The 8,502-nt window shown below is 45.5% G+C and overlaps 1 protein-coding gene and 1 long non-coding RNA gene across 2 annotated transcripts in view; both read left to right on the forward strand.

The window, feature by feature from the left end:
* The window catches only part of WWOX (WW domain containing oxidoreductase), a 933,211-nt gene that overhangs the window by 817,924 nt on the left and 106,785 nt on the right, over positions 1-8,502 (forward strand). The window lies entirely within an intron of this gene.
* Positions 1-8,502, forward strand: part of LOC107184492 — a 123,261-nt gene that overhangs the window by 104,039 nt on the left and 10,720 nt on the right. Inside the window, exon 3 of the long non-coding RNA XR_001515338.1 lies at positions 486-569. This is a non-coding gene — a long non-coding RNA (uncharacterized LOC107184492). The remainder of the gene's footprint in view (positions 1-485; positions 570-8,502) is intronic.

The raw sequence follows: 8,502 nt of genomic DNA on the forward strand, positions 1-8,502 counted from the left end.
CAAACATGCTTTCATTGAATCATTCAGCTATTTATTTTGCTCATATACAGATAAAATAAATTCTTTCGATATACATATATCTGGATGTACACATTTAAGAACAAAAGCATGGATGTGCGCTCTCTCTCTCTCTTTCTCTCTCTCTCTCTCTCTCTCTCTCTCGAGTTCTCTCAGGAGCTATGTTGTCCTCTGCTCTTTGAAAACCACATTCTTCAGGTCTCTCAGATTTTCCCAGTGACCAGCACCCACAGGCCACTGTCTGGGTCATTATGGTGACCACAGTGGCTGAGGAAGTGATGTGAGCTGGAGGCCCTGCCCTAGTGTTTGGTATACAAAGGATGCTTTTCACTGGTCTGGGAGCTTCCCATTGGGGGGTCTGCATTGCTGAGCTCTGCAAAAGAGCTTCTCAGCTTCCCAGCTCGCTGGGCAGATGTGGGCACAGGCTCAGGTTGTGTGTTTTTCTCCTTCTCTGCCTCACCACATAGAAATCTAACTCTCTACAGAGGAAATTCCATTGGAAATACAGCTTTCTCCCCGTAAATTGATTCTACTCAAGACTTCTACTCAAGGTAAAAAGGATCCAAATAGATTTTTTTATAATTTTGATTACATGGTTATATCATCTTTATAATAATTGCGTACACTTAGAAAATGTATTATAGTCTACATTTCAGTATTTAATAACAGTTCCCCAGTAGTGAGAAGAGATTCAGCAGAAATATTGTCAGTGAGAACGAAAATAAACTAACGTCCTGTCTTGTGACCATTCTCAACATTCTTTAAAATGATCATATGGCCATTTTATTTCCCTTTGTGAATGTGGAGATTCCCAGCACATAGCAGATGCTCAATAAATGTTAGTGCTCTTTTCCAAGTAGGCAAGGCAACTGTCCACTGTTCAAATTTTATTTGCAGAACTCCCAAGAGTAGATAGCAAAAATGCAAGTCTTAGTTTTTAATTACAAATGGTCGTTGTTTTTATTTAAATCTGATCAATATTCTAAGGTCAAATTTGTGTAAGATATGCAAACTTAGAGTAGGAAGGAATGTCTTCTGCTAGCCGGCTCTTCACATGTTCCGAGAATAGGGAGCTCGAATTTACCAAAGTTCACTTGAAAGAAAATGAACTTATAAAAACTTGTGGCAAAATCAGGATATGTTGGTAGTACTATCCACATTCTAAGCAAATGAGTTAGTCTCTCCTCTGGGTGTAGGGACCTGACATGAGGGTGCAGATAAGGAGTTTCAGTAAAAATAATAGAAGCCATCTCTCTCACTACATACTCTTCAGAGCGCTGGGGAGCCCCATGCCTGACAGGGAGGGTGGTGAGAGATACAGCACAGGAAAGGTGGGTCCCTGGGGCAGGCTGGCATCCTGACAAATGGCCCCGGGGCCCTCTACTAGGCCTTGGACGGGGTAGGAAGGGAGGAGAGTGGCGGGAGAAAGCAGGTCCTGGTGAGATGTGAATTCACGAGCTTTACAGAACAGCCTGGGGAAATTCCATGCTTCCAAGTCCTTCCAGCTGAGTCTTCAGAAATGATACAGGCTAGGGCTTCTTTCTCCCAACCAGAAGCACATGCAGCATGTAGACAGATACCTGGAATGTTCTCAGGAAAAGCTGGACAGGGGAGAAGAAAGCCACTCACATGTCAAAGAGAGCTTTTCTCAGCCAACATCTCTGTGTTCCACAGTCAAATTGGTTTTTTAAAAGTTTGATTACATGGTTATATCATTTTTGTAGTAACTGCTTACACTTAGAAAATGTATCCTAGTCTGCATTTCAGTACTTAATAATAACAGCTCCCCAGTAGTGAGGAGGGATTCAGAAGGCAGCTCTCAATTTTCAGAGCCCTTTGGGCCAGACCTGGAATAACTGGTTTACGATTCCTCCTCTCACCCCTGTGACGGAAGAAGCAGCTTGGGGAAAAGTTGGCTAAGAGGCAAGAAGCCAGAACAAGACTCATTGCTGGGAAAGAAGTTCTGAGAAATGGGGACTCAACTTCATGTTGGGAGAAGAGAAGAGTCATCTGCAGCTGGCTGCTGGCCCATGACAGGGTCCTCTGGTCCTTGAGTTTGTGACCCGCCTGACAGGGGAGACTTAAATATTTACACAGCACTTTCTCTGGAATTTGGAAATTTCCCTGGTCTTGTGGTTGGAAGGAAATCACTCAAATCACCTCACATAATATGCATCTCTTTGTAAGTATGCATGGGCACCAAGAGATGCTGAACAGCCAGGCCTTGGGAAGGACAGGAAGTGCTGGGATGTTCTGGATCCAAGGAGACCTAGGTACCCTCAGCAGGAGGTATTCATGAATCTTTTGTCCAAGTCTTCACCACAGAGTGTCCCAGCTCCCTTTGGCTTCTCTCTTTGATTCTAGCTTCTTCCTCTTACCACTTCTGCTTGCTCTTAAATTTGCATCCCAATCTTGGCTTCTTTGACTCCTCTGTATAGTATGGCATCCTCTGGTACTATTGACTTCTTCAGGTTCCTGAAAGAGAAAGCTCTGATGGGGTCAACTCATCTTCCCAGGCCACACTGTTGGTCCCCAGCCAGGCTGTGGACTAGCTGGGCACAATCCCAGTGGTGGCTTCCAAGCAGCCCCGACTTGCAGTCCTAAGCATAGCATGTGGATGGAGCACTTTAAGGTAAAAAGGACGCAGGGCTTTGCATTACGTTGGATGTTTTTTTGCCAGCACAGCTTTGCGAAAAACCATACAGTGGTGGGCATTCTGCAGCTGGGGTTGCGCCCATGAGCAGCCTCAGTTTTAGGTCTAGGTAAGTTAAGGACAAGGTTTGCAAAGCACGCTGGGTCTGCCTCTGAGGCTGACAGCATCAGTGAGCTGCTTCCTCTTCCATTGGGAATGACGCAAAGACTAACCTCATGGTCACGAGCCAGCGTTGTCTGGGCCAGTGCACGCATGCAGCCAGAGAAAATGACAACCCAAAGAAGTGCAGTGCTTTCTTTGGGGGTTTCTTTCTGAAAGTAAAAGGGGTTTTCTGATTTGATCCTGTGGAGACCACTTTAGTTTCCATTTTTCTCAGATGATAACATCTACAGAGGGGCTCCTTTCACTGTGGATACATCATTTCTCAAATATTGCGGTCCACTTTTAGAACCACACGATGCTCACTAATTACCACAGTTAGTGCTGACTGTGGGCTGCTCAGACCACCTCAGATGTTCTCCTAATGCTCAGCCCACCCAACTGCAGTGTCATAGAAACCCAGGGCGCAAGCTGGCCCCCATCTTTCGAAGCCGAACCTGCATATCGATCACTCCTCTTCCAAAGGATGCTCCCTGTTGGAATATACGCTGGAATGGTTTTCGTCCTGATGTTTTGTGTAATGAGGGAGCATATGATTAACCTCATGTACATTGAATGCAGCTGTAATCAGGAACGGAACCAATTCATTTTACCTGATTTAGGGCCCTTCGGTGTCCGTTCTTCTTATCATTCACACGATCCCCGTGCTCCGCAGACCCACAGGAGGACATCAATGCAGCTTTTACCGGGACGGCAGATCCAGAGGCCGGCTCAGCCGTTTTCCAGCTGTGACCTCTCATACTGTCCCCGGCTATCGACTCATGTGTAACACAGAGACAGCAGTCACCTGTCCTATGAGAGTTTTGTCATGATTAGAAATAATATTTATAAAGTTTTAGGCAAATGGTGGGTAATAAGTTATCATTATCACTCATATTCAAGGCACCGCTATTTAAAAAGAAAAATAGGAATTCCTTTGAATCGGTGCACCTACTGTCTATTCCCAGCTCCTCCAATGCTCAGGCCCAGGTAAACGGGCGGCCCTTTCAGTCGGCCCTGACTTTGGGAACTTCACAGCCTGGGCTGGTTTACCTGAGAAGGAGGTTTCCAGGAGGAAAGATTTTCATTTCTTTGCCATCATCACCACCTTCGGGGCTTCTAGTTTGTTCCTGGGCCCCGGTTGTGTTGGATGTGAGGGCGGCTCTGTGGGGGCTTGAGAAAAGGAGTGAAAAACCCAGGTGAGAAAACCCAAGAGAAACCGAAAGACCTGAACACGGGAGAAAAAAGAGCCTCAGGACCGAAGCGGTTAAGGCCTGGCTTTGGCAGGAAGTGGGCAGAATGCTGTTTTCAGTGTGCTCATGGGAACAGAGTTGGAAAGTGCTGTGGTGAGTGTGTGTGGAAAAAAGGGCTTTAATCGTGCTATAAATATCTGTTTCTTTGAAGTTTTATGACCAACAATTAATGTTACTGGAAGGCACATAAAGAGTCATTTCTTGACTTGGTGGGTCTGAGCTGGGCAGGGTCAGGTTAAGGTTCTCTCCTCCTGGGACACTGTCCCTACAGAGTGTGTGTGTGTGTGTGTGTGTGTGTGTGTGTGTGATCTGAAGGGTAGTACAGGTGTCTAAAAGTATTCTTAGTATGTATTTACATGGTCCGTTCATTCATTCGTTCATTCAGTTCACTAATGGTTATGGAGGTCCTCTGCATGCAAGCCCTGGTGAGTGGGCAGCGAATCAGTGACACTCCTGCCCCCAGGAAGCTTTTGTTCTATTTGGGGAAATAGATGTTAAACAAATCACAACATCACAAGGAGAGGGGAGTGCTGTAAAGCTAACCTGCAGCTGTTCAGAGGACAGAGAGAGCACAGAAGGCCGTGCGACGCTGGAGAACAGAGGCCTGTGTATAGAAACGGGGTTGGGTGTGAGGCGAGGTCCTGAGGCAGAGGTATTCTCGGTGAGGCCTGGAGCTCTGCCAAGGAGGCCAGGGGGAGCGAGTGAGAGAGAGAGAGGCCCGCTCAGGAGAGCCCTGGAAGAACTGGGGATTCATGGTACCCCAAGTGAGACAGAGGACCAACAGGGTTTTACTTGGTTTTGCCAAATGACCAGCCACCAATTCTATAATATTCTTCCCCCAATGAATAAAATAAAACAATGCAAAGATCAAAAGCAAAATTGAAAACTCCCCCAGAAAGTAACAGGGCTTTTGTTTTTAAATAATGCCATGGCTTTTTTTTTCCTTTCACCTCTTGCTCTATGCTGACCTCACTGTTAGAAATTTTTGCGATCTCATTCCTGCATTGAAGCCCTTCCGTTGCTTTTATGAGTGAAAATGAACTTGATAGCTGGCAGGCAGTAGCAACATCCACTTCTCCCCCATGCTCTCCTTTATACCCATTCTTCACTAATGTGGACCTCAGGAATTTGGGATCTGTGACCCTTCAGATCCAGGACTGGGCTGAGGTTTACACTGTACTCATCTGGGAGGAAGGGTACACTAAGCAAAGAATACTCTGGAACCATCTGGAGAATGTCCCCTTTGCAAGAAAGCAGTTGTAAAACACCCTGGTACATTTCAGAAGTTCCTACTAACTCAAGGGTACTCTTTCCTATTCCTTTAAGTAGCTCACCTAAGGACTTTGCTAGATAAAAGTTGGTTTTCTTAAGTGAGTTTCTACACATACGTGACAGCATGTTTTTTTGTTTTTAACAAAAATTCATAATTCAGATCAGCTTCCCTTCCAGGTAATCTGAATGAGGGAGGGTTGCTGTGTGTGCGAGCATTTCCCTCCTTCGTTTTCATGGGTGCAGGGAGCTACTTGTGACTAATGGTATTCATTACATGTGTGTTCAGCCTACCTATTATTAAGGCTTTAACAATATTAAAATCCAAAGAGATAACAGAGAAGGAAGCCTTTGGGAGCCGGGAATCCATTGTGCCAGCTTGCTGGAAAACAGAACAGCATGATGGCAGTCGCCGTGCTGTCCTTTATTTAATACTAGAGGCCCAGTGCATGACATTCATACGCTTGGGGGGTGGGGGGAGGGTGTAGGTGGCCTTTAGCCTGATCCAGTTCAATCTGGCGTGTCCTCTGACCAGTAGAAGAAGTGGTTGGCAGGGAATGGCTTGGGATGGAAACTGAAACAGATTTATGTACCTTTCGGAGATGATTTCCCCAGGACTGGCCCAAAGATGAGAGTTTTGGGAAATCTCTGTGGAATTGATGTAAATGTTTAAAACACATTCTTCTGTGGCTTCTTGGTCCTATAGGAGTCGAGTCTGGGTTTCAACCCACTACAGCTCCCATCCCCACTGGGGGATGTACAACTTGTGGCCCTAAGTGCAATGTAAAGTATAATGCTATCTTCTACTTTATATTTAATACTTTGCAATTCACCAGCTGTAAAGAAAGATGCTGAGATATTGGTTAAATAACCATGATATAGTCATTCATTAGACTGTCTGACACTTCTAAAAAAATAATCAGGGCAAAAAATTCTATGTTTCCATCTATGATAAAAACAAAATGCCATGGTGTGGTGAGAGGGGTGGGAGGGGTAGAAGGAGAGGCAGAGAGGTAACTATTGGAGTTTGGGGGCCGGGGGGGAAGAGAGGCGGTACCAAAACACTGAATACCAGCTTATTTCTAATAGTTGCCTTTGAGGGATGAAGTTCAGGATTTCTTTTTCTTTGTATTCTCATTAAAAAAAAAAGAGTACTTCTGATTATGAGATCAAAAAGAAATATTCAGTGACTGTTTTGACCCAGTATGTTTTCCGTTTAATTTCGATGGAGCTTTTGTTTGTATAAAAATTACGCTTGCCATGCATAGGATGCCTTTTTCTTTTCTTGAAAAGGAGCCATTTTACCATCCCAGCAGCTCAGCAACCACACCAGCCTCTAGTGCCCAGTGCCATGGCAGCCGGGTGACACCCACAACATACAAGAGGGCAGTAATTTCACCACAGACTTCCTGTCGGAGGCCAAGGAGAGGATGCAGCCCAGTTAGTAACTTGAATGAATGCAAAACGGACAGTCAGATATTAGTCCTGTTCCTCTTTCTCAGGCCATTGATAGATTCCTCGCCTGCCTCCCCTCCCCCACGCCCTGTGACAGAGAGTGACAGGCTCCGTGTCGAAAGGGGAAAGGGAAACAGGTGACTCAGCCAAGAGCACGCCTGACCACAGCTTCCTGGCCACCCTCCTCGCTCTCTTCTTCCATGAGAGGAAGGGGAAGACGCCCAGAGCATTCTGGAATAATAGAAGAGGACTTTGACAAATGAATGGGTGAATGAATGAATGGATATCAAAGAGTCACTCAAAAATACTGTCATAATATAGGCAGGCAAATTGTCCATATGTATCTTGTCCTCATGCCTTGATTCTGTGAACACTGAAATCAGTTTCCTCAGTTACAAACAAGCTTGCCATGGGGCTGCTTTCAAATGTAGAGGCCTGTTGACATTCCCTTGTCATTTTTGCCAGCACTCTGGTCTCTATTTCCTGAATTCTAAAGGGCAAATAACAAAAATCAAACAAACAGCCACACACTGCATTCTAGTATCCCTTTAAAAAAAATCCACCCAAGATCTTTTTATAAAAAAAAAAAGAGTTAACATGTTTTAAAAGTTGGGTATAAAATATGCACATAAAGCTAAGGTATAAACGCAGTGACCATCTGAAGAAACACCTCGAAGAGGGAATAACAAAAATCTCCCTCATTTAAAGGAGCTGTAAGGAAGCAATCAGAGGAAAATGATAGTGTTTCTTTCATTAAAAGGAGCCCAATATTTATTGATCCAATAGGTTTACGCTGTGCATACCCAGGAGTGCCATCAGCCCAAACCAGATAGGCGTCTTGGGCAATTTTTCTCACATTACTGCCGAGGGGATTGGCCCAATCGCCTTGTCAGCTTCTAAATTCTTTGGGCACACGGGAGGGGGTGACATGGTTCTGGCTTATTACTAAGCCCCTTGGAGGCCATTTCCCCAAATGGAGGCAAAATAATCCTCACAATTCCTTGGACATTCTCCCCTCGTCTCCCACCCCCCCTGTGGGAGAGGGACGACCCTAAGAGGCTTCATGATGCCTTAGAATCAAATGAAGGCGATCCTGGCTTAAGGAATGCCTGTGGCCGTTGCCTGCCTTTTGTTTTCCTCTCTGCCCTATCAGGGACCCCTGCTTTCCCCTGGCAGTTTTATTTAGCAGGAGAGGAGAGGAGAGATGGAAAACGGACCCCTGTTTTATAGCTGTTTCTTCAAGGAGCTCACCCTGCTTTCAGGCATGTCCTTATTACCTCATTAATCCTCCTAATGTTCCCTCGGCAGTCTGATTCTTATTTTCGGGATGGAGAAATTGAGGCACAGAGAAAATAAATGGCACATAGAAGGTCAGAGAACCTGGCCGTGGAAGACGTGGGGGAGGTGGCGGGGCCTGGCATCTGTCCCCGGCCATCCATCAGGCTGGCCTCTTTAAGTAAGGGGGAGAGGGGCTCAAGCTGTGGAGATGATGAAGCAAATGGACTAGAATTAGTCCTCGCTCATCTAATAGAAATCAGTCTTCTTGGTGAATAAGTAAACTATTAGCTTCCAGGCTTTTCAAGGTGGGACCCTTATTTTGCTGCAAGTGTTCTGTGTACCAGGCACTGTACTGGGCTCAAGGGTACCACAGACCTGACTTTGCTCAATGGATTTAATATGTGAGAGGAGCTTATGACAAGCCTCACAGGCAGGAAT

This window comes from Myotis davidii, unplaced genomic scaffold, assembly GCF_000327345.1.
Source record: "Myotis davidii unplaced genomic scaffold, ASM32734v1 scaffold391, whole genome shotgun sequence".
Lineage (NCBI taxonomy): Eukaryota > Metazoa > Chordata > Mammalia > Chiroptera > Vespertilionidae > Myotis > Myotis davidii.